This window comes from Pteropus medius, unplaced genomic scaffold, assembly GCF_902729225.1.
Source record: "Pteropus medius unplaced genomic scaffold, Ma_sr-lr_union100, whole genome shotgun sequence".
In the NCBI taxonomy this organism is placed as follows: domain Eukaryota; kingdom Metazoa; phylum Chordata; class Mammalia; order Chiroptera; family Pteropodidae; genus Pteropus; species Pteropus medius.
In genome coordinates, this window is record NW_024344370.1 from 11,428,140 (window position 1) to 11,450,012 (window position 21,873).

Sequence of the window (21,873 nt, forward strand, 5' to 3'; positions counted from 1 at the left end):
AAGACAACATCTTTAGAAAAGAGAGTTAGGGAATGGATTTGATTGTCCTTCATTCACTATTGCTATAGAATTCCATATCTGAAATGTATTTTGAAAGTATCTACTAAGTAAGACCCCTCACAGTGCTACAAGAGGCTTTCACTTGGATGATGAATTGAAGTTTTAGGATAAGCTAATTTGTCAAGTCTCTGTTGAATGTGAAGTTTTTCTGTCTCACTGTCCTGGTTCATGCTGTTCCTTTCAATTCTTAAAATCCTATAACTGCAGAGACACGGTTTGCCAGCTGGAACTAGGGTTATGGCAAACTAAATATTGACATCATTTGGCCAAACACACAGCCAGGGAAAAGAACATGCCTGATATATGTGTGTCTTGATTTATTTTGGAACGCCATTCCATGGCTCACAAAAAGTCACTTGTACTTTTTCCATATTGCATCCCAAAACTCACATACTACTGGCCAAAGGTTAGAGTGTTATAAATGGTAAGGAAAGGCAGGAAATCTTGCCATATCCTATGTACTTTGTACTGATTAGGGAGAGATTATATATTCAGTGTTATGTTTTGAATATTTTATCTCCAGAATTTCCATTCTTGACTGTGTGACTTCACCTGGTTATAATTTGCATTTTACTGAAAGAGTCAGTGGTGCACCAACCCCTTTGGAGACGTTACCTCATCAGTCCTCCCTGTGGTCCTTTGGGAGAGATAGGATCAGGCACGCTGGGGAAGAGGAAGCAGAAATCAGGCTTTTCTCTTAGGAATGCGACTCAGGCGTGGGCCCTGGTTCAGAAATGAACGTGCACTCCTGAGTCCATTGCGGGGCTCCCGAGCCTGGAAAACTATCAGGGAGGCAGCCCCTTTATTTCACTGCATCCCCTGTTTCTGAGCCACACCGTAGGTGCAAGCTAACTTCTGGTGGGAGTTCTGTTCTTCGTCTTTCTATCCCTCACAATTTCTTTAATTCCCCAGCATATCCCAAATCCTTTTAGAATTTAGCTCAAACTTATAAATTATCTTGTTTGGTCTCTTAAATGTCAATCTGTGGTGTTTGATCTCTTTGTCCAAATTTTAACTTTTTATCGCAGGGGTGGTATTTTATGATTTCTGCCATTACTCATAGCACTTGCCTGGCACAGTACAAGGCATGCCCATCTCTGCCTACCTCATCCCTCTCTTTCCTTTTACCCAGAGTTATTTTGCTGATTTATGCCTATTGCTCGATGTGTGTAACTTCCTTAAATAACATGGGAACTTTTTCTGTTTTGTTCATTGCTGCATCCCCAGTGCCTAGAATAGGGCCTGGTACATACAAGTACCAGGCATTCATTGAAGAAAAGAACTAATGTTTATAGGAAAAGCTCAGTAAAGGCTTGGAGATATGTTTTCAGCTGTTGTGGGCTGGTTCTCTAGTTACTCTGCTCTAATTCTTTTTTTTTTTTTTTAAGAGTGACTAAGATCACAATTGACAAGTTTTGGGTTTACAGGGACAATGAGCTCATTTTAATGAAGAATAGATGAAGGAGGACAGAAAAATATCAGCTGAATTTTGTATTTAGAGAAAATATGTGTCCTGGCACTGAAGAGAGTTTTTCATACCAAATGAATGCACCACCTAGTAGAGGGGGGGCTAGGAAGAGTGCCACAAGTAGGGAATAGAACACTTTGCATGTCCTTAGACTCAAAGAATCCCAGCACAAGCAAGATTCTGGATGAGAAACCTGGCTGCAGAGAGTGAAGTAATCTACTCAAAAGTTGCATGGCTAAATGCCTGAACTAACTTCTAGTCAATGCAGTATACTAAGTCATCTTTAAGAAGAATTTACTTAAAAATAAATCTACTGGGACCCCCACATCTAGTAAGCGTCCATGGTTTCTCAGAATCCTAATAATATCTTAGCTAGTTTTCCACTCAGTAATCATGTAGAATCATGTGCAACATTTTGGGTAGCTTCTGATTGTATCTCTCAAACCACATTATACCTGCATTTAGATAAGTGAGGCAAATCTTCCAGGAACACATAAGCACTTTAGTACAAATCCACCTGTTCCTGTAGACACGAAGGTTTCCAAGGCAGGTGTTCTTCAAAACACATGCTTTGTGGCTCTCTTTTGAAAACCTGAGCAGGGATAGAATCAAATCTTGCCTCCTCTCCTGCTTCCATCATTACCTCTCCTCAGCTTGAGTGCTGCTTCTTGACAAGAAGTAAGGCAGAGATGCTGTGCACTTCACCCAAGTGTGCTCTGAGCAAAGGGTAGTGTTCTGCTTTCTCAGAGCTCATGATAATTCCGGCCTGTGGGCTAGCTTTCTGATCTCATCTCCTCTGAGGCTGTGCATGTAGACAGAAAAGAACACTGTAGCGAATCCAAGAGGTTTAGAGACAAGTTAAAACCTCCTTTCCAACAACTTGAATCAATTTAATACTCTTTGTGCCTGCTCTATTATGGAAATATTAACTTTGACATTGAGTTCATTTAGGAATAGACTACTTAATAAAACATCTTTCTTAGTGAAAATAAATACTGCTCATTACCACCTATATTGTGATCTTTCTCTTTCCTCTGCATTCACTCTTTTATCCATTCTTTTTTCTTGATCCCACCTTCCTCTTTGCCTTCTCTGCCTCCTTCCCTTCCTCTCTCCTTTCCTCTCTCCCTCCCCGCTCCCCTTTTTCCCCTTCCCTCTCTCCCTCTTCCTTTCTTCTTATCCTCCCTCTCTTTTCCTTCTTTCTTCCTAGGTCTTAGGACTGCCAGGGACACTCACAGCCATCTTAGCTGTCTCATCAGCAGGTAAGACTGAAGGAAGTTCCTGGTCTCTCCACTAGTATGGTTGTCAAGATGTTCTTCAATGTGGTCATTTCTCTTTATTCAAATAAAGAGACTATTCAGGGCTGTAGTTTTCTATTGCTTCTGTAACAAATTACTCCAAACTCAGTAGCTTAAAACAATACACATTTATTATCTTATTTTCAGAAGGAAAAAGTCCTAAAAAGCCAGGTATCAGCAGCTCTGAGTTCCTTCTGGATAATCCATTTCGTTGCCTTTCTCAGCTTCTAGAGTCTGCCAGCATTCCTTGGTTCACGGTCCTTTCATCCATCTTCAAAGCCAGTAGCTTGGCATCTTCAAATCTTGCCCCCTCTCCTGCTTCTATCATCATCTCTTCTCCTCTGACTCCAGGCCTCCTGCCTTCTTATAAGGACCTTTGTGATGATGTTGGGTCAGCTTGGATAATGCAGGATCATTTCTCATCTCAAGCTCCTTGAAAAGTTTCCTTTGCCATGCCACATGGACATCTTAGGGAGCCATTATTCTTTCTACCACAGCTGAAAAGCCAGTGATCTCAGAAACAAGTTATTGGTTTGAACATTCTCATTCAAAGAATGAGCAGCTTTAGGACTCAATTCTCAAAAATAAAATTAATAAAATACATGGGCAGGGTCCTGCATGGAGATAGTATTATAGTTGCTTCTGGAAGAATTTCAGTCTCACAATGGTTTGGTTTAGGGAAAGCCAGAGCAGCAGCGTGGTCAAGCAGATCTTCAGAATAAACCAGACTCAGTGTTAAAAGTTCAGCTCTGACACTCACTCACTCTGGGGCTTTGGGTATGTTTGCTTAATTAGAAGCAAACCTCTATTTGCTTAACTATAAAATGGGAACGATAATTCTTCCCTCACAGAGTTGGAGGACTAAAAAAAATATGTTATAATATGTCTAGTATTGTGCTTGGCATGTAGAGGATGCTTCATGAAAGTTATTTCTTTTACCTTTTTTTTAGTGATTAGACTAGAGGTCAAAAATATAATGACAGTGTGACTAAAAGTAATTAGATTGACAGTAATCAAAGGGATGTTGAGCAATGAAATTTTAAAATAAACTCAGAAGATTCACCCACATAATCCAATGGGAACTGACAGAATCTATTTCTTCTCATCTGGCTTCAGTCTAATTATATTTTATGTCTCTAAATTGAATGAGGATGTGTAAGGGAAGGCTTGACCTGTCTCATGCCTGTGCCTGAAGAATTGTAGAGACCAAAAGGAATTTCTCTCATTTTCATGTTAGACAGAAACATATTATCTAAGGATTCAATGGGTTTTTAGGTAACTTCCAGAATAAACTCACAAAAAATGTCGGCACTCTTTACTTGGCTTTGTTTAAGCCCTTTATACAATGAAAAGTTCACTATGTTTTGAAATAGTTCGTTGCATTGTTGGCCTGTTCTTATTAGAAAATTTCTCCTTATTTTTAGCCAGGAAACAGTTTTCCTAAAGTTTCTATGTTTTGATTCTAATTCTGCCATCTAAACTTATAAAAACCCAATACAATTTTCATGATAACAATCTTGCAGATGCACTCACTTTGAGGCCGGCCGGCCTGCCTGCCTTCCTTCCTTCCTTCCTTCCTTCCTTCCTTCCTTCCTTTCTCTCTCTCTCCCTCTCCCTCTCTCCCCTTTCCTTCTCCCTCGCTTCTTTTCTAAGTCAGAATTCCAAAGTTTCTCTAGCCATTTGTCATTTACTACTTTTTTCAGATCTTTCCAAATCTAGTTGTCTTTCTTTTATTGTACTCTAGTTTATCAATGTTTCTCTTAAAAGGAGTTATCCAGAAATAAGCAGAGTATTCCAGATGTGGTTTAATTAGTGCACAGTATGCTGGGACTTATATTTTTGTGGGATCTGAATTATATTTCTGTTGATGAATCTGATTTCATCAGTTTTTTAAAAAATAGTCTCATAACACTATCATTTGTCTTATTTTGAGCTTGCAGTCAATCAAATAACCAGTTGTTTTATAAACACCATTTGTTTTCCCTCATTCTTACCTGTCCAAATGATTTGTCATAATGTATGTTGTACAAACAATATCATAAAAAGATAGATAAAAATGAAATAAGTGACCCAGAAACTTACTACTCTGACATTAGCAATTTTCAATTGTTTATATTCCTTTCTAGTCCATGCTCATAAGCTTATATAAATTTTATATAGTTTTCAACATAACCTAGATAATTTTTCATATCCTGATTTTAAAGGCTAATATATTAACATTTTCCCAAGCTACTATGTTATTTTTTATAATTACAGTCATGTGCCACTTAACAACAAGAATATACGCTGAGAAATGTGTTTTAGGGAATTTTATCGTGTGAACATCGTAGAGTACACTTACACAAACCTAGGTGGCATAACCTACTATACACCGAGGCTACACGGCACAGCCGATTGCTCCTGGGCTACAGCCTGTACAATATATTACTGTAGAAAACAACATGAAATTAAATCAAGCACAAGAGAAGATGATGCAATCAAGAGATGTGGTAAACATGAAATCTATGCGACTTCTGATGGTGTAACACAGTATACTATTTTATAGCAAACTTTTTTTTCATAAGTAGAAAGAACATATTTTAAAATAATGATTAAAAGTATAATATAGAAAATGCATAAACCAGTAACATAATTATTTATTATCATTTTCAAGTATTATGTACTGTACATAATCATACGCTACATTTTTCTATGACTGGCAGTGCAGTAGGTTTGTTTACAACAGCATCGCCACAAACACGTGAGTAATGTGTTGCTCTATGACGTTAGGACAGCTACAACGTCACTAGGTGATTAGGATTTTTAAACTCCACTGTAATCTCATGGGACCACTGTTGTAGATGTGGTCCATCGTGATGTGGCACATGATTCCATCCTTTTAAATAGCTGCCTTAAATTCCGAAGTAATATGTATCATATTTATTCAACCATTCTCTGTCTCAGACATTGTGCATATAGTGTTTTCCTTTGGGAGATTTTTATATAGCCCTTGAAATCAAGTGACTTTTTGGACCTAAATCAGGTTTTTATGTTTAAATTTCTTCCTTTTTACTTTTATTCCCGGTCCAGACTTTGTGGGACCACTTCTCCTATTCCCTTCCCCTTTGCCTTTGATGTCTTTCGATTCAGAACAAACATAATAGAGAAGTAGACAAGACTCAGACTTTAAGGTTTACTCCCCATATTAATTCCTCCACTGAGTTCATAGTTATGTCAGCCTAACACAATAACTTCTCTCAGTGTCAGCCTATGAGCTCCTATTTCAGAAGCAGTTAGGAAATTCATTCCCAACCCCAAACACTCCTTTATTACTGGCTAGCTGATGCCCATAATTAATGCGGGCCAAACTTTTTAAGTTCCTTGGGGGCAGGCTCTGTGTCACTTTCACTTCCTATATTCCAACTTAGTCATGGAAGGCTCTTAGCGAATACTTATGAGTCAAAGGAATGAAAGAATATAATTAAAGATAAGACTTAACAACTTAAATCAGCCTGGGGGAGAGACCACTTCATTCACACTAATGAGTAAATTTCTGGTATTAGATATTTCCCTGGGCACAGGTTTTACGATGAGAAAGAAGGGATGGGAAGCACTCTGGTCCTGTTTAGAAGACGATGATGGACTTGAGATACCTAAAATAGGTACCTTATAATTTTGCCCAGGGCCAGCCATGAACTTTATTACAAACTATTAGTGCTGTAACTAAGCACAGAAACTTGGAATTTGTAGGATTCATAGATGTATGAGATGTACTGCACTCAAATGTATGGGATGCATCGTGGCCTTCTATAATTTTTCACTTGCCTCTTTAGCTTGGGCTGATGCTACCAAACAACAGAACTTGCTTTTGCTATTACTACAGAAATGTCTGGGGGTGGGGAACAATGGGAAACAGTAAAGACATGATCATATAAATATTGAGCTCTACTGCTTCTTTATTAAAGAGCTGGCAGGATGTGAATGATAGATCGATATCCTTTCCTGGGATTCCTCATTCAATTCAGGGCCTGGTTTAGGTGAGAAGGAATATTGGAGTAACCAACTGAGTTTGCCTAGGAGTCTCCTGGTTTTAATACTGAAAATTCCACATGCCAGGAGCCCCTCAGGCCTAGGCAAACCAGGACAGCTGGTCACCCTCATCCAAGAACTGCCAGCAATCTTGATTGGATTCTCTGAGAATTAAATTTAAAAAGTGTAAAATAGTAAAATAACCCCAGCTCCCTGGACCTCCCTCAGTGTTCTGGCCATGCCGCTTGGCAATGGCCTATGGGGGTTAAAGGGATGTTTCCTTCTCTGCTTCCTTATTTGGGCTAAATCAAAGTTCCTTAATGTCATGATGTAAGAAGTCATGCCAAAGAACTTCCCTCTCCAAACTCGTTCTCCCTACGGACCTATAGCCTGGCCAAGAAAACTTTGGAGCCTAAATGATTACTCCTAGAAAAATCATCTTTAATGTAAGTGCCGCTACAGATTAACCCATTAGTATTCCTATTTGTGTGGCTAAGTTTACCAAATCATCACTTAGAACAATGTCCTGAAATTAGAGGACAGCAGATAGAAATATTCTGATGGGGCCCTGGCAATAAGTAAATCTAGGAGGGGCGCTTTCCTGGGAGCTTCAGTGACACTTTATGTCTAGCCAGGGCAGTAAAGAGGCACTGGGTTCCTCGGAAGAGAGTCACCAATTATTTATAATCCAATTTAAGATTGTATTGACTCTTCTTTAGTTTCCAGAATAGGGACACTCCCCAGGTTACCATCTTAGACCTTGAACATTCATAGGATTAGTTGGACACTGACTTTCCTCTTGCCACTGCACGGCTGCCCTGCCCCTGCATTTGAGTCTCATTCATTAGACCACCGCTAAACATCTCCTTAGTGGCAGACTTACATCTTTATCTTTTATTTTTTCTTTCTGTTTTTGCTATTCACAGATCAATGCATTCTGTCTACTGTACACATGGTATTTTTAACTTCTTTCCCCTTTCCCCTTATTTATAGTTATTCAGAAAAATCTTTCTTTTGCTACATTATTCTCTTTCCCTTTTTGTGCTCCTTTTAGAAGTACATACATTCACATGTGTGTATGCATACATACATTCACACACAAGTCTATATCTATAGCCTCATAGCATGCTTATATTTACCCGTTTCAAGCAAAAAGGAGGGGCAGAGATTTGAAGTTAAATGTAATAAAGACTTAGAACCTTCAATTTCTAGAGTATTTAAAAGTGCTCAGAAGATTGCCTTCGAATTTTTAATGAAAATCTCCATCTGCCCCTTTCTTTTCCATTAATTCAACCAGCTTTCTCTCGAGCACTAGCATTCAACATAAACAGCAGAAATAATTTCCTACTAATTTTTCCATTTTCTTTTTTCTTTCTTTTAGATGATAGTTAGCATTGTGGCAGCATCTTTCCTATTTAAGACACATGCAGGAATATTATGTGTTAAATAAGGTTTTGTGGATGATGTGGAAATGTTGGCACCATTTTTTTAGGAATGATTAGAAAGGGAGGGAAAGCAGGTGATGAGGTAGTTTTCCAGAATGAGACTAGATGTTTGAATAAACAATAAAAGACACATGCATTTGAGCGACGGTCCTTTATTTGTTATGGGAGGGGCCTCGGAAATCTTTGAGATGTGAAACCAGGCATATGCTTGAAAAAAGAGCAAGGGCTCCAGAATGCTCTAGCAAGTTCTCTTATATTCCAGTGGTTCTGGCCTGAGAACATTGCTGAGGGTTGGACAAAGAGGATATAAACCCCGTATGAGCAAGAAGCGTTCAGAATTGTGGGTCTGTGTGCAAGCTTGGTGTCTCCTGGACTGTAAGGAAAGAGCATACATTGGTCTTGTCTTTCCAGCTGAATCTGCTTCCCTGGGGTCCTGACTGCTGCCATGGGGAGGGCGGGTGTAGGCCTTCTGAGTTCCAAACGATGGTTGTATATTACATTTGTATGCCAGAGACCTCTTGTGTTTTACAAAGGTCTTTTTATTAATTTACACGGCGAACCTATACAACATAGCTATTATCCTATTTTATAGATGCTAAGTAATTTGCCAAAGTTAATAGCATATTTGACTTCTCTCTCAACTTCAAAGAATCAAAGCCCTGTTGATTTTTCCTTCAACATGCTACTCACACTCATTGCTCCCTTGTCATTCCACTGCTACCCACCTTGTTCCATGCCCGTGTCACTTCCTGCCTCCACCCCTGCCATAGCCTCCTAACCACCCTCCTGTCTCCAGCCTGCCTCGGCTTCAGTATCCAAGTATCCAAATATTGCTGCTAGGGTTCAACGTGAGATTCACTGTCATAGCACTGCTTTGGCTATATCATTTCCATATTTAAATCACTCAATGCCATCTCCATCCTACTACAAGATGAGGACCAAAACTTTCAGCCTAACGTTTAAGGTCTTCCACTGTATTTCCTCAGCCTGCCCTTGCAGTTCCCCTCACCCTACATGGCAAGCAAACTCTTATATTCTTTGTACTTTGTATTTTAAACAACACTTGCACTTCAAATTCACACTTCTGCGTATCATGTTTTCCCACCGGAAATTTCATCTCTTCTCTCCCTTTTCCATCTAAATCTGTGCAGCTCAGACCTCACCTTCCTGTGAAAAGCCACACTTGGGGTCTATATAAGCCTTCGGCTCTTAATCACGCAGATCCGGTGACACATCTTTCATATCTGTTTAACGTTGTTACTTCACTCTTCATGGTTATTAACTTTTCATGAATTTCCCCATTTTTCTTGTTTTCGTGGTTATGTAGGCAGCTTGGAGGCAAGAATCATGTTTTCAACTATTTTGATGTAGCAAGATAATATCTTGAAATATTAATCTTTGTGCTTTTGTTTTCCTCTTGTCCTTGCAAGTGACTTTCCCTCTCTCAGGCAGAAGCATCTACGTCGCCTCAGGGAGAAAAATGGGAGCAAGAGAAAAAGTAAGACACTGTTAAAGTTCCAGGTTTTTTTCCTCTTAACTTTTGAAAGATTTTTTTTCTGAAAATCAAAAGGGGAAGTCTGAGGGCTTTATCCTATACCCAGGGTTTATACCAGAACATGGAATTGGAAAGAGAATGTGGAATATTGCCCATGGTCCACTCAGCCGAAGGAGGACTGCATTTGCCTCAAAATTTTTCTGAGACCTAGTCCAAATGACCCTTGCAGACACCTTTAGTCAATACCATGGTCCAGGATACTTGTAACAACACCAACCCTGAAAGAGAGCAGAGGGCTTTGGCCCCCTGGGAGAGACAGAAGTGGGAAAGGACAGCTCAGCACTAAGACTTAGGAGGACAGACAATAGAAAACTCCCTTCTATTACCTTATATCCTGTATCAGTGCTGGCCAAGATGACACCACTAGCCACTTGTGACTGTTTCGTACTTGAAATGTGTCAAGCAATTAAGGAATTGGATTTCAATAGCCTCACTTGGCTAGCGACTAGTGTATTGAAGAGAGCAGCTCTAAAACACCTGACCACAGTCTGTTTGATTCTAATGATTCACAGTCTAGCACTATTCCTGACACATAATAGACACTCAATAAATATTTCTAGAATGAATTAATGACACACACTGTAGAAACAATAAATACGTATTGACCACTGGTTCAAGACAGACCTGAAGCCTCTTAGCTTCAATGTTCTCTGTTCTCATCATATAGAAGCTACTACAGCTTATTCCATTAAAAAAACTTTATAGGAATTGATTTTTCTAGCGGTGCATAATTTCCAAACCATCAACATCAACAGATAACTAGCTATTGAACCTGACAATCACAGTACTGCTTTGAATCTGAAAGCACCTAGACCAAGTTTGCCAAAGTTTCAAATTACTCTCTCTGCGATACCTTGAAGGAAACTTAGGTAACACGCTTTTCGCTTCTCCCAGTTGAGTTTAGTATTTCATATTATATCTGTAACCTGATCGTCACAGGCCTTACCAATAGGATAAAGAGATATAATTGTTTTGATATTCAAATCACAGCAGCTGTAGAGCTTCAGTCCCTCTCTGGGTCTTTGTTGTGTTCTTACATTATTTCTACTTCTGCTGCTTTGTAAGGGAACACTCTCAAACTAGGCACAGACAGCTTTCTCTGGGAGCTGCCCCAAGCCTTGGGAATGCCCAAGCTCCAGTGTGGTCCAGGCCTGACCTGCACATTTCTTCCTGGGCCCTGAAGCAGCTGCTTATGTTTCATTATGGCTTACATTTTGTTTTGTTTTGTTTTGTTTTCTCTTGTTTCAATGAGCATATATCTTTCAGCTTCTGGCACTCTGTACTCCTTTGTGGATCAAAACCAGTTCATTAGGCAGAAGGACTAAGCTGAATTAAATAGTCAACAAACACTTGAGGATTTTATTATGTGTAAAGCTTCTATTTTCAAAAAATTAATAGATATTGAATATACTATAATGCTTAATATTTAGACATCTTGCCACATTCCCATCTTCCATGTCCTTTCCTTTCATCTAGAGATCCTGAAACTCCTGTGCATCTCAGTTCATGGAGCAAGAGACCCATATGGACCACCAGCTACACATGCAGTCAGACACTGAAATCCAGCTTGGGCTCAGCTGGGAATAATTATAAATCATTTCTTTAATCCAGGGGTTGTCAGACCTGTATCTGAATCACCTGGAGGGCTTATTAAAACAGATTGCTGGGCTCCACCTGCAGAGTTTCTGATTTAGTAGGTCTTGGGTGGGACCCAAAAATTTGCATTTCTAGGAAGTTCCCAGGTGATGCTGTTGCAGGTCTGGAAAACACACTCAGAGAACCACAGCCTTAATCATTTGGTGACTAGTTCTCTGGAAAATCAACTTATGGGTGCATGATAGTCCTCCAACTTCACTTCATCTTAGTTTTTACGTGCCCTAAAATATTAATTGGTAAAGACCTTTCTTGCCTGAATCCAAGAAGATAACAAGTTTGAAACATGTGAGAATTCTCAATACCTTTATTCTCAGTTCTAAAAAAAGATATGTTTGTTTAAGGTTTCTATAAGCTTTTGCACAGCTTAGTTTATAGGTGGTAGAAAGAAGTGATTCACTGGCAAGTCAAGGCAATGTGTAATTTAAGTAAACCTCACAATAATCTCACTGAAAAGACTTGACTAATTAGGTGGAGCTCTGTCTGCTGCATGAGCCTACAGGAATGGGTCCACTGTCAGAGAGAGATTGTTATTCTAATTATATAATATAAATTATTCCAAAACAAAGTCAGATAGAATGACTCCTTTGCCTTTTATTATTTAGGTAAAATTTCCCCGAAGCCACAAAACATTTTTTCAGATAAACCAGTCAAGTACCCACGCAGATTAACACACACACAGGAAACATTCGGGTCAATTAATTCATTAAAAAATCCAGTTATCTTATAGATGTTTTATCCACATGACTTTAAAAGGTCAACTGGATGAAATTTTCAATATCACCAGATGCTTTACTATCAGGAAAACAAAGCCTCATTCGAAGCGTTTTAAGAACCTAGATTTTTCTCTGTTAAATCACCCTTCTGATCAACAAATTCTACTTTCAGTGACCAAACTTTACTGTTGCAATTTAAACTCATTTCTTCTTGTTTCTATCTTGTATAGTGAGAACAAGCAATACTGTTAATTTTCTATTGGTAGTTATTCTTAATTTATTTGAAGACAGCTAGTCACTCTATCATTTTCTTTTTCATGCAAAATTACCTCTGACCCTATTTAAAGCTTCTCTCATAGATCCTAATTTTAATTTTAATTTGTTCATAACTGTCCTATAGACTCTACTTTTTCTAGGTCCTTCTTTTAAAGTCCCCACCAAAACTATGAATCCCTGGCTCCTGATAGATGTGCCCTCATCACCTGGGTCCTGGACCATGAAGGCTCTTAATCTTGTGGCTCCTGGAAGCCCTAACTTTGTTCTGCTAAGTCTCCATCTGGTGAAGTAGGAAAGTCTCACATCTACATCCAATCAGGTTTGAGAAATATAGTAAAGTTGCAATTTTGTTTTTAATAATTATTTAAAAATATATATATGAATTCAAAGAAGCCATTAGATTTATACAAATTGATTCAGTTCACAGTTAAGTAAAATGTATATTGGGTTCAGTTAATGAATGCAGTTTAGGCTCATGTTCATTTGGGGTTCACTGATTTATTTTAAGGCGGGTTTTACATAAACAAAAGTAAGGCAGCTCTAATGAGTATGTGATTAAAATACTTATTTTTTAAAAAAATTTCAAGAATCCTATTGCTCTAGGCTACCCCCGGGGAAAATGAAGATATAGCTAACAATTGCAGTGTCCTTCATGCTAATCCTCCACCACCTTGTTATGTACTGGGGCCTTGGAGCCTTCTAGCCTCCTTCCTTCCAATGGGTTCCTTGTGGCTCAAACCCTTGACGACATTATTATTTTTTCATCATTCTGGTAGTTATGATAGAATAGATGAAGAATTACAAATTGCACTTAGATCAGCATATGATAAAAGAAATTTACACCTGATACTTTCATTTCTGCCTACTCATCTTTTGTGATTTTGTTTAAATTTTTCTTCTTCATATGCTTTATTTTGCATTTTTCAAATATGTTATTTTTATTTTAAATAATTACTCTTTTAAAAAAGATTTTTTAAGGAAAAAATTATTTCTATTCAGCCATATATTTACCATTTCTGGCTCTCTTCATTCCTTTATGCATTTCCATCTGCTATCATGTTCCTTCTGCCTGAAGAACTTTCTTTAACATTGCTTATAATTCATGTCGGCCAGCAATGAGTTTTATTTGTCTGAAATATCTAGTTTGCCTTCATATTGGAATATGTTTTCTTTTTCTTATGGCTAAAAAATTTTAGGTTGGTATTTCGTTCTTTTCATACTTTAAAGATAACTGTCCATTGTTTTCTGACTTGTATAGGTTCTGATAAGAAGCTTGTTATAATTCTTGCCATTATTCCTCTGTACAGAGAATATCTTTTTCTTCTGACTGCTTAAAAAATTTTCTCTTTATCACTGACTTCAGTAATTTAATGACGTGTGGATTTTTATGCTTATTTTGCTCAAATTCATTGAGCTTCTTGAATATTTGAGCTTACAGATTTTATCATGTTTGGAAAACTTGACCATTATTCCCTTAAATATTTTTTTGTTCCTGTTGCGAGCAAGAAAAGCAGTTATGGAAGTAATGCCCTTGAACGCATGTGTATTTTTCCACAATGCAGGCTTATTGAGTGGAACTGTCTCAGATATACCATTCAGGTACCCACACAGGTTAACACACACAGAGAGGGAAAGTATAGAGGTTTATGCGACAGAGCAAAGGGATGAAAGTCCTTAAAGTGTCTCCAAAGCGAACCCTGTTCACTGGCAGCACAGAGAGCTGCGTGTTGGTCCCAAACCAGTGGCTACAATGGGTCAGAAGGTCAGAGTTGTCAGCTCTTAAAGCACCTGTTCTTGATGCTATTGGGATAAGCTTGAGCATTGTCTGCCTAAGGTGGCCAGCTTGTAAGGATCTTATAAGGTGGGATCCTCATGCCTATTGGCTCCTGCAGATGGGGGCTTATCCAGGATAGTCATTTCTGTGGTTTTGGGAATACTGGTCACACCCTAAGGATGTTTGCATTATGAGCCAGTTGACATTACTGTCACAGCTTTCATGAAATCCATTTTGTAAAGTCCCCAAAAGTCCACATTTCTTTGTGTCCTATACAGTTCCCTTCCCCCTTTTTTCCAAGACTCCACTTAGTGAACTTGACACTGTTGACACTGTTGACTCTGTTCAACAAGTCACTGATGCTGTTTGTATTTTTTTCAGTTACTTTTCTGTTTCATTTTGGATATTTTAATTATTATTGTTTCATAATCATTGAGCTTTTCTCTTCAGTGTCTAGTCTCTCTTGCTTTTAGGTTGCATTGTCCTACTTCTTTGCATGCCTGCTAATTTGTAATCGGATGCCATATGTTGTAAATTTTACATTATTGATTGCTGAATTTTTGGTATCCCTTCAAACAGTGTTGGATTCTGACCTGTCACACAATTAATTTACTTGGTATTAGTTGAAAACTTTAGAGACTTCCTTTTAAATTTGGTTAGGACAAGTCCAGAACAGCCTTTAGTATAGGCTAAAGAATATCTTAGGATTCCAGTCTATGTCTTGTAGATCAGCGGTCCCCAAACTCATTGGCACCAGGGACCAGTGCTCTTTTGAGAATCTAATTCCTGATGATCCGAGGTGGAGCTGAGGCTGTGATGCTAGCGCTGGGGAGCAGCTGCAAATACAGATGAGGCTTTGCTAGCTCCACGGACCTGGACCGGTCTATGGCCCAGGGATTGGGGACTCCTGTTATAGATTATGATCACTTTCTACTCTTGTCTTGTGTGAACTCTGAACAAGAACTGGATCTAATGGGATATTTCAAGTGTGATAGGATATCACTTCTCTGATTACAGAACGTCACAGAAGACTATGACTTCTATCTTGCTAGCAGACTCTCTTGCTGGCTTTGATGAAGCAAGCTGCCATGTTAAAGAGACCTACATGGCAAGGAACTGAGAGCTGCCTCTAGCCAATAGCGAGAGAGTAATGGAAGCCCTCAATGGAACTGCCCACAGGGAATAGAGTCCTGACACATGGGACGGGTTAGAAGTAGATTCTTAAGCATTCAAATGAGATTATGGCACTGACCAATACCTCATTTGCAGGTGTGGGAGAGACCCTGAGCTGGAGGATCCTTCTTGATATTGATAATTAGTGGTAATTCATACTAGTTAAACCATGCATGAATTTCTGAACCATAAAAACTGTGAGATTATAAATGTGTGTTGTGTAAAGTTGCTAAATTTTAGGGTAACTTGTTACTCAGTGATAACTAATACTATCTGAAAATCACTGTTCCACGCATGTTGTCTGTTTTTGTTCTGTCGTTTAATGCAGGAGGATAAGTTAGATCTCTGTTACTCCTTCTTGGTCAGGAAGAAGTCCCCCAACCATTCAAATTAGAACTCAGATATCAATAGTTTGTAAAGCTTTCTGGGTGATTCTAATATACAGGCAACTATGAAAGCCACTATTTTAGATCAATGATTCTCAGCCTTTAATGTGCATTGGATCATATAAGAATCTTGGTAAAATCAAGATTCCGATTCAGTAGGTCTGGGTTGGGATTCTGCATTTGCAACCAGTTCCCAGATCATGCTGATGCTGCTGGTTTGTGGACCACACATTGAATAGCAAGAACTTAGATTATTGGGTGCCTTCTGCTTATTCCACCTACTGAGAAGCTTGAAACAAGTTTCTTAGGATCTGTAGCAAAGAGTATTTGAATAGCATTATCCTCTGTCTTATTCGCTCTCCATTAACTAGTGTCTGATTCATTAATTCAACAAATATTTATTTTATAGCTTTTGTATGACAGGTGAATTTGCATGATAAATGAAACATAGCCCCTCTATCCCTTGCAGTCTGAAGCCATTCTTAGTTTTGTGGAAGAAGCAGCTATGTGAGGAAGTACTTTATAAAACAGGCTAAGTACAAAAATAGAAGCACAAATTAATTCTGAATCCTCTTTTAGGTGAAGTAGTCAGGAAGGCTTCTAGAAGAGGGGATATTTGGTTGAGTTTGGAAAGATGAATGGCCTTCTGAGTGTGTAAATTGGAAAGCTGCATTCCTAGAGAGTAAATACTGGACCTTTACCTCTGCCAGAAAGCCTGAATCTTGGCATCTCTTGCTGTTATGCAAATTGGATTCCTGGTGGTCTGTCCTGAAGTCTCAGAACACTGAGATAGGTATGCAGATTAGGTCCCATCCTCTGTAGACCTCACTGTCTTCACCCTCTGTATTTAAGCAAACAAATTTAATAAATACCTTTTTATTTTTAGCCTCAAGTCAGAGGCTAAACTTTTATTATAGAAAAGTTTCAAGTGTCAAAAATTGCCATCTTTGTCTACGGCCATGCTACCCTGAACAAGCCTAATCCCTTCTAATCTCGGAAGCTAAGCAGGGTCCAGCCTGGTTAGTACTTGGATGGGAGATCTCCTGAGAAGACCTGGTGCTGTAGGTGTAAAAAATAAAAAAAATAAGGGATTGTAAACTGACAAGGTCCTTGCAATCTGTGAGGTCAACCAAGGGTTGCATCACCTAAAAAAAAAAAATTAATAAAATAAAATAAAAATTACCATCTTTCATCTTTATCGCTACTCCTTTCTCTGAGAGTGAGATGGGAAGTAGAACACATGGACAATAGCATGTCTTATATGTATTTTACCCATAGCCGAGGTCCCGACTTTTCTCTCCAGAAGAATTATCTGTTGTGAAGCCCCTTTCAACACTTTTCCAAAATATTGCAGATGGGCTAATGAAAGTAACAGATGAACTTAACTACATAGAAAACAAAGCAGAAAAATTTTAAGCTTTACTCTCTGGGTATCATAAGAGACTTAGTTTCCTTTGTAGAGCCAATGCAATATAGGCTTATTAGCTGATAATAATCCAGTGTTTTCTCCCTTGAGATGGAAAAATCAGCTCCTCAGTATCTCTCCAAAATTTTTAAATAAAAATTACAGAGTGGAACAAGACTTGCTCATCTTTATAGTGAGAACATGAGGTTCTAACTCAGAGTCCCCAGAAAAGATGTGGTTAGAGATGAAAGAGTTGATAAGTAGTCTAGCAAAATCCTTGCACCTGCTAACAGATTATAAAGGTATTGAAATCCTAGAATCAAATAGTATGGGGTTTGACATCCAGATTTGGAAGATTTATTTTTTTCTAATTGTAAGGACTCACTTGTTTATCCTCACGAAGTCTAGGGATGAATCCAAATGAATAATTGCTGTTTGATATTCACAGTCCTGATTGTGATCATGATGAAGAGAGTAAGTAGGGTAGTATATTAATGAGCTTTTGCTATATAACATACCACTCTAAAATCTAGCGACTTATGCAATAAAAATTTATAATTTTTCACTATTCTCTGAGTTTTATGAGCATTTCTTATCTAGGACAGGTTATCTGAGGCTGAATGATTTAGGTTGGTGTCACTCAGATGTCTGGATGACCTAGGAATAACTGAAACAGAGCTTCTATCTGTTAGGTCTCTCAGCCTCCAGAAGGTGAGTCTGGAAGAGTTCCCAGAGAACAGCAAGAGCTATAAACTCCAGTATGTGAGCAATCACATTTGCTAGTGACCCATTTGCCAAAGCTGGTCACATGGCCATGCCCAGATTCAAGTAATGAAAAAATAGACCCACCTTTTGATGGGAATTGCAGCAAAGTCATTTTGAAAAGGGCATGTGTGTAAAAAATTTTTATTCTACCATAGGCAGCCACATCTTGCTTCTCCTGTTCTCAACAGCTTGGGTAAATCATCTCATGCATCAGTTATTTCAGGCAGCAAGTTAGGTACAGACTGGTTATTAATGATAATTTCCATTACTTGCTATCAGTTTCCAATCACATACCACTAGGTTCCTAGTTTGCCTACGTTGCTCTTGTCTTTTACCTAAACATGTAATATCTTGGTCTCTGTACACATAGTCTCATCAGGTCAGAAGGCCCATCTAATGAACTCCTGCTTCTACGCCAGTCCCTAGCTGAGATGTCACTGATGCTGAATCCTTTTATGACTTCTTCAATAGATCTAGATGAGCTGTTACCCCAGATCAGTGTTTAGGACTCTAACAGTACATCGAAATCCTTCATCTATTGTTCCCACTGGGCTCTAAATCTCGAAGGTCAGGGAAAGCATTTTGTCTTATTCATCTTTGTATTCCTGGAGCCTAGCCCAGGGTCTGGCTCATAGTAGATGCCCAGTAATTGTTGATTGAGTATATAATGCATATCATAAATAATGCTGTACTCAGGTAGTTTATTGTCTGTTTGTAAAGAAATACATTCACATGTGAAACATCTAGAGACTAATATGAATTATTTGCTGTAAGAACCAGGAGGAGGGAAAAATATCTCCTGATTCAGTTTATAGCATCTTATCCACCTTAAATTCTTCTCTTTCCATCATTTCTTTTTGTCTCTCTCTACCCCCAAATCTAACCTATCATTATTTTCCATGGCTCTGGAAACAAACACTTTGGGTTCTAATCTCTCTCACTTACTGATCTCATACAAGTTACTTAACCACTGAAAGCTGCAGTGTCCTGTTCTCTGAGGATCTATGAGGATCAAATAAGTTAAGACACCTACAAGCACTTGGCATGGTGCTCAATAAATGTTTGTTTTTATCGATGTTCATAATATCATTATCATTATTAGATTTCCAAATGTACTCCTACTGCTTTTGTTCCAGGCCTTGTCATTCTTTTCCTGGACCATTATGATCACCTTCTCAAGACTTTTTCTACTAACCTATCCTGCAACTTTCACCTGATTGCCTTTTCCGAAGGACAGATCTGACCACTTCTTTTACATGCTTCAAAACCTTCTTTGGCTTCCCTTTGCCTGAAGAACCGAGTTTAAACTTTTCAGCATTCTTCCGGCAATGCTAGACAATCTGCAGTTCCATGAATATGCCCTGCTATTTTAAACACCCTTGCTTTGCACAGAGGCAGATTTACAGTGATGACATCGGGCTTACGCTTCAGGGCCCCTCATTTGCACAAGCACATTCAAAGGCTTGGCATGTTATCCAGGACTCAGAGAAAGCAGCAGTCCTGCTGGGGGCCTGAGCCAAGGAGTACTCTCGAACTCAGAGATGGTAGTCCTGGTGATACGGGTAGGGCCAGTGGGCTACCTCCTCATCTGCACAGATCTCAGTGACAACCTGCCCCTGCAATCACATTGAGCATCTGAACCCTGTCTTTGACCCTCAGGAGAAGATCTGAACTAGAAGTGGCCCCATCCCTGCTTGGGGACCACTATTACTCAAGGTCTACCTGAGCTTCTACCCCCAACCAGGGGCTACTGGGGCTACCGTCAGGGGACAGGGAGCCTGTGAGGCTTTCCTTTGTCTGAACAAGGAGCTGTAGAGAAAGTTGCAGGAAAGCCATGACTGATAACAAAGTTGTAAAACCAAAAGAGACTTCTAAAACCATCAATAAAAAAACCAGATTCTTCTCACCTATACCAGAGGAAAGACTGAATCATCTTCCTAGTCTCTCTATAGAAAATGATATTACAATATCAGTCAAAGACTAGGAGGCCAAAATATAGGAAGAAAAGTATTATAGAGGTGGTTCAGGCAGTTTATTCACTGATAATACAGCAATAATAACAATATGTTGCTCTTCTGGAATTTGTGATGCTCGTGGTACTTATCAACTTTTGAAAATTTATAATTTTGCCCAACTTTATATTTGTAACATTGCATTCTTTTAAAATCATGGACTGCAAATGGTGTTAGTTTCCTGCGCCATAAACCCAATCTGTCTCTGTAGCACAGAAGGCTCCCCTTTGCAGTATGCTCATTTTCTCTGAAGATGTGGTTTTAACGTTGTCCCCTCTAACAGAACTGCCATCCTCTTTCCTCGGCTATCACTGTACCTCATGCATACACCTTTCTTGCTGCATGTAGCACACTGATCAAAATCACTATCTCCCTCTGTGGACTTCTTCAAGACAGGAGATCTGCTTCGACCCACCTTTGTATTTCTTATACCTAATTTGTGTCTGTCACATAATTAGCACTTCATAAATGTTTTTTGAATACATGAATGAATACATAAATGGATGAATAGCTGGAAAGACCGAACAGTGAGTGGGCATAATCAGAGAGAGTTTTCTGCAGACATGGAATTTGTATTATATCATGAAAGATGATTACTATATGACTTGGAAGAGAAGAAGCATGTGGACATTCTCAGTAGTAAAGTCAGCATAAACAGAAAGTAAGTCAGATTGTCAGGGGTTATGGTGGGAAGAAGGGGTGACTAAAAAGGTATAGCACTATAAGGGAAATTTTGGGGGCGATAAAACTGTTTTGTATCCTGATTATGGTGGTGGTTATGTAAACATGTGTTAACATTTATACAATTTCACATCAAAAGAAAAAAGCAAATTTTATTGTATGATAATTTTGAAAATAAAATTTGTCTAAAAAGAACTAGGGCCAGACAAATTATCTGGTATTTGTGACGAACAATGAGAAAATAAATTTGATAAAAATTAGGAATTAAGCTTTTTACTTCCATAATATAACATAAAAATAAAATATGCTAATAATTTGTATTGGGAAATGGTGAAAGATAAAACTGAACAGGCAAAATGATTGAGCCTTAGGTCAGTACTGACATTTAACTTTGATCCAATACATAACAATACATAACAAAAACAAGCAGGTTAGGAGATTATTCAGTGACAAGGGGCTCTCTGCCCTCACCAAAGCCAAGGATGAGTGAAGCAGTGAGTCACATGCACGATGATCAGTGTTTTCTTGACATTTTACATGGGAACCCACAGATGCTTATATGTTTTCATTCTTTTAGCTGATCCTTCTTATGCAGAACAAGAGATCAGAGCAAAGTGTTGTGAATCACTTGGAAATGACGAACAATGGCCTCAGGAGGGGAAGGGGAAATGTCAGGTGTGTGGTTTCTCCAATCCTAAAATATTTGCTTTCAATGCACTTAGCAGAGTTATAATTATAGGGTGTTAAACTCTTGAAAGTGTCATGCTTACTCAGCATTCCACTTAATCATTTAAAAAAAAATAACAGCTTTATTTACATATTCACAAAGTATGCTGTCGTCACCACTATCTAATTTCAGAAGATCTTCATACCCAGTAAAACACTCTATATCTATTAGCTATCATTTCCATTCTCCTCTCCTCTAGCCTCTGGCAACCACGAATCTATTTTTTGTCTCTATGGATTTGCCTATTCTAGACATTTTATAGAAGTAGAATCATAATATGTGGTCTTTTGTGACTGGCTTCTTTTATTTAGCATGATGTCTTCAAGGTTCATCCATGTTGTAGCATGTATCAGTACTGCATTACTTTTTATGGCTGAATAATAAATATTCCATTGTATGGATATACCACATTTTGTTTATCCATTCATCAGTCAATAGACATCTGGGTTGTTTCTACTTTTTGGCTATTAT

General features: G+C 38.5%; 1 pseudogene; it reads left to right on the top strand.

The window, feature by feature from the left end:
• The first annotated feature begins 16,761 nt into the window (after positions 1 to 16,761).
• On the top strand, positions 16,762 to 16,880 carry LOC120608382 (uncharacterized; annotated as a pseudogene).
• Positions 16,881 to 21,873: the final 4,993 nt, after the last annotated feature.